A 5,397-nucleotide genomic window follows, 5' to 3' on the forward strand; every position below is an offset into this window, starting at 1 on the left:
TGGGAGTGTCCGCGTTCGGCCGGGGGGCAGCGGCCGGCTCGGGGGCACCGGGGCTCCCTTCACCCCGAGAAACCCCACCGACCTCCGTGTGCGGGGAGGTTTCCGTATTTGATGAGACACATTTCCAAGGCAGCCTGCGCCGCTGCTGTCGCTCGCCGCCACCTCAGTCACACCGGCCCTTCATCGTTCGGTGGCTTTTTATTCATCACAAGCCTCTCCTGGGCTTTTCTCTGTCCCGCTGCTCCCCCCCCCCCAAAAAAAAAGGTCCATCTGGAAGCCCCGGTGTGGCCTGTGTAGCCCCGGTGGGACATCTGTGTGATGTGAACCCTCCACCCGAGATCCCGGCAGCGTGACGGGGCGCTGAAGGCATCACTCCCGGCTGCTGGTGCGTGGCAGAAGGGTGAAAAAGCCGATTTCACGGCGGAGCTGTTAGAAGGAAAGAGGAGGGTGAGAGACAAACAGGAGCTCAGCGCTCTGTTTGGGGGGGGGCAACAGCATCAAGGGGCTGGCGGATCCGCAGGGGGAGGCTCAGGCTCTCGGGGATGCTCCACCGAGACCATCCCAGCTCCCTGCGTCCCTCCATACCCAGCCCCTTGGCTCAGAGAGAACCCTTGTGTCCCTGCAGCCTCGGGGATCACCAAGGTGTGCCATGTCCCAAATACAATTAAGAATTTGGCTGGTAAAATTCCAGAAGGAAGTTTATATCTATCTCCAGAAGAACCAGCTGCTGGCCTGGCTGAATGTCCCGGGGGGATGCTCTGATACCTGAGTTGCTGTGACACAAGCCGTGTCCTGTACTCCAGTCCCCTGTTTGATGGGGGGTCACCCCGCTCCTCGCAAGCACGGCTCTGGGGCTGCACAACAGCCACATGTTTGGGCCACGTTCCCTGGTGGGACACCAAGGTTTGGGCACCTTTGCCCTCTCTAGGAGCAGGTCCTTGTGTGGGGACCACAACCCATCGCTGCCTGAGGAAGGTGGCTGCAGCTGGGGACGTGCAGCCCGGCGGGGTCCCTGTCCCATCCCCAGCCAGGGGTGCAGTGTCCCTGCCACTGGGTCCCTTTGGGACACTGCTCTGCCTGCCACGTGAGCGGGAAGGAGCCCGCGGTGGCCGAGAGCCAAACTGGCTCCAGAGCTGCCAGGCAGGAGGGAGCTGGGCGAGTCTCAACCTCCACGCTTGCTCGGTGGCCAGCCGGGACAAACCTCAGCAGAGTTTTAAGTGTTAGAAAATAAATGCATGGGCCGAGGGGGAGAGAAAGAGAAGTCCATGCAACCTTTCTGCATCAGCCACCAGGGACAAATCGCCTTGTCTGCTCAGCTCTCACACACCCGTCCTTCACGTGAAGGGAAGCTGAGTGTGAACCATCTCCAGATGGTGCAAACACACCGGCTGTGTCCAGCAACCTCCACACACCCCACTCCTCCCTCGGTGTCCTCACCTCTGCCAGACCCATCTTCTGCTCTGCCCAGCATTTACGGCGCTGGGATATTTGGCTCCTCGGCTCCAGGGACTTGCTGAGAAGCAGCCAAGAAGTTACCGCATTTCTGTGGCACAATTGACCGGGAAGCAATCCAGTTCTGCTTTCCCCAAATTCAACGAACGCACCTAACCGTCACCCCCAAGCCTGCCTCTCCACCTCATCCTTCACCCCAGATGTGTCCCCATGCCTGCCCTGGCCACACCGAGTACCCTCCCAGCCCTGTGCCAGCCTGGCAGGCTCCGAGGAAGCAACCTCCGGGAAAACTCCTCTGCCAGGACCGGCAGCCACCGAGCAGTGATTTGGGCAGGAGCTCCCCACCTCCTTTGCTCCGTGTACAACAGCTTACTTATTTCCCCCTGACTGAAGCGTGGCTTGCATATTTATACAGATGCCTGGCTGCTTTGACTCTGGCCTGAAGGTTTAAGGACGCTTTGATGGTGGCCGTTAACCTCTTTGAGCACCTCTGGGTCTCCCCTGGCCCTGTAATATCCCCAGTTTTGTTTCTGCCAGGCTGGTGACCTCACCTGGGGTCCTGACCCTCCCTTTGGGAACAGCTTTGATTCAGTGGCCCGGAGCGAGGGGTGTGCATGGGGGGAAGCACAACGCGGCCAAGGTGACCCCTTAGCACCACCGTCCTGTTTGGGTGGTAGCTCAGCCCCTTTCTCGGGTTCCACTTGCCTAATTTTGTCTCTATTCACGCGAGCACCATGTTGTGGTCTGAGGGTCTGAGCCATTCCCCTTCAGCCCAATGCACTTCCCCCATGGTCCTCCTAAAGCCCAGGGCAGGATGCTCTCAAGCCGGTGGGGTGGCTGATGGTTTACATGGACCTACCCATACGTTTCACCTTTTAGCTAATGTACTTTAAACAAACACCTTTATGATAACAGTTTCTGAACTGCCTGGCATTTAAGGAGGTACCAACACCCTCAGGTGTGTGTGGCAAAACTTGAAGTGTTTTTCTCCTGAGTGAGTTGTGTTTGTATGAGGACCATCAGTGGTGTCAGGTGTGTGTGGCCAAACTTGGAGTGTTTTTCTCCTGAGTTGTGTTTGTATGAGGACCATCAGTGGCTGCAGCTCTTGGTCACATCTCATTTCTCTGCATCCAGGGGCTGTGCCCCCCTCATGGTCAACTCAGACAAGGAGAACACTTCCAAAGGGAGTCTTTTCCTCCTTCCCTGGCACCTTAGGACCAGCTTGCTCACTGCCAGCCAGTGCCGGCCACACTGTTCCCTGGCAAGGTGAGCAGATTCAAGCCCAAGCTTTACACGTAGATGGCAGAATATTAAGGCTCAGGCACCTTTAACACTTTGCAAGAGAAAGGGGATTTTGGCAAGAAAAGCCCAAACTTCCTATCCTGAGTCATATGCTTTGACTTTTTTATGTAGTCATTCCTGCTCCATGAATCCTGCCAGTCAGGAAGGCTGTCAGGGATGACACACTCAAGGTTGGGCAAATTTTCCTGCAGTAACCTTCCAGTGGCACCCTCCAGCACCCAGCTGCCCTGGAGGGGTGTCATCGTCCTGCTCCCAGGGGACTTGCAAGGACAGCATGACTGACCAAACTGCAGGGCTACCTCTGGGGGAGATCCTTTTCAAAAGGCCCCAAAAGAGAAAGGTCAGAGGGTAGGACACCTTTGCAGAACCATTCCCAGGTCTCCAGGCCACCAATTACAACCCTAAGATCAAACTGGGCATTTGCAATTTCAGAAAACCAGAAAACCTGAAAACCTGACCATTTCCCTGCCAGCAAGCCCCTGTCACCAGGCCATGGCAGATGCCTCCCAACCTCAGCAGACAGCTATTAGTGTCACATCGTGGTCATCACAAAGGACTTGAGTATTTTTAAAATAACACTCCAAACCTTCTATTCTACTACTCCAAATACTGGCATTTCAATCCACTTTAGCTCAGAACCAGAAGAAAGCACCCATTCCTGCAGGTTTCTGCCAGACAGACCTCCTGCAAAACCTCCTTCCTTAACCCAGCATTTCACCTCTCCTTGCTCTGGGTTTTTAACCCCAGAGTTTGTGCCCCTGCTCTGGGGAGAGGGGACATGCATGGAATCATGACAGGCAGCCAGAGCAGCAAACTCTCTGCTTCTCCCCCTGGGCCAAGAGGATGAGAACACCTCAGGTGTTCCCAGACAGTGCTGTAGGCTTTTTCTTTCTGCAGCCGTGTGATCCAGAGAGGTGGAAGATCCTCCCTGGCTCCAAGATAAGTGGGTTTGGACCCTCCTAGCAAAGCATATGAACGATCAGCATGAAGAGTGAATGCATTCCCACTAGTAAGTGATTTTCAACGCTAAAACAGCAGACACTAACGAGGTCCATTACATCCCCATTAAAAAGTGCTTTCACGTAGCAGGACTCCACGGCGCAGGGGCTCCATGGTTTGATGTTACAGCCCAGCCAAAGGCACTGCTGCTGCCCAGGGCACTCACCCCACGCCTGGGGCAGAGACCCCAGCTTCCATCAGCTTCACCGAGCCTCTGGCCCCTCACCGCTTCCCCCCATCTTCTGCCCTCTGGGAAGGGGTGCTGAGAAAGTGTTTGGGTCAACAGTGCACCACGTGGATTTTCCCAGTATTAAGAAATTAGATTTAAATGAGATTAACTATCCCACAATTAAAAATATGAAGCCTGCTATGCAGGGTTTTTTTTCATGTTTTTAATAAATGGATTGGGGGGAAGGAAGGTATCTAATGATACATAACTGCTTTTATCATCACAAGTTGTTCATCCAAAAGCCACACTTCTTGTAGGGCTCTCCCAAAGCCAATAAATAACCTTTACTGCTCAAGAAAAAATCTGAAAACACCCCCATTTCCTAGTTATTGATGACATTGGCTGTAGAAAGCAATACCTCCTCTAGACCAGAATTTCCCACCTTGTATATTTTGCGGTAGATATATTAGCCTGAGGTCGCTTAACATGTCCCCTAAGTGATTTCAGTTGCCAGGGGCCTGTGAAAACATGGCATAAGTTGCCCACTGGACACTGATGTTCACTTTGATGGATATTTACCCTCTGTGCCACCCCTCTGCCATCAGAAATTTCAGTAAAATTATTTCAGACACTTCTACAAAGAGGAATGAGGTGCAAACGCTCTAGCATCCTTCTTAAAAATGCCTTAAGCTCTCTGTGCTTCAGATAAGATGTTCTGCATCCCTCCCAGGTCCCCACCACTCACAGCAGCCCTGGAAGCCCCTGGCTCAGCCCGGCTGGGGATGTGCCATTCCCATGGAGAAACAAAGCGTGCTGTGAGTCCTGGGAGCCTGTGTTTCTCTGCCACCAGCACCTTGCACCAGAGCTGGCCGGGGACACACATCTTTCTGCCTCGTGCCTCATGTGTGGGGAGGCACCAGCCAGCAGCTGCTCCACAGGGCTCCAATTAATTCAAGCGGTGGCAAGTTGCGCAGGTGCCCTAAAAGCTCCCAAAGACTCAAGGTGAGAATCAATAAGATTTACGGGTGGAATCGCGGGGATATTTTCCTCTAAGCACCTAAGGATAATTAACAGCCAAAAGGCTCAGAGTCAACCGCCGAAGTTATGAAATACTAAATCAGAGGCAGCTCCCAGCAGCTTTGTTCGCTCCCTTTGCAGGTTGTATGTTCATGATAAAACCATCAGTCATGCACAGCCACAAATTCTTTTCCCATGGGACTCCTGCTCCTTTCAGTGGCTGGTAGTTATTTAAATATTGTTTTACCCCTCTGCAGTCAAAGCAAAGCCCTGGGCTTTGCCATTCAAATCCCAGCCTGACCCACAACACAATTACATGGCTGCTGGGTGTTTCTCTGGCGGGCAGCACGCTGGGATCTGTACGTTGCGCCCATATGTATGGATCCAACGTGTGCTCTTCTCCTCCTCAGGTAGCTAGGGAACTGAGAAGCAGCGAGGAGCAAAGTTAAAAGCTTCTT

Source organism: Calidris pugnax, unplaced genomic scaffold (assembly GCF_001431845.1).
Source record: "Calidris pugnax isolate Ruff unplaced genomic scaffold, ASM143184v1 scaffold27, whole genome shotgun sequence".
Lineage (NCBI taxonomy): Eukaryota > Metazoa > Chordata > Aves > Charadriiformes > Scolopacidae > Calidris > Calidris pugnax.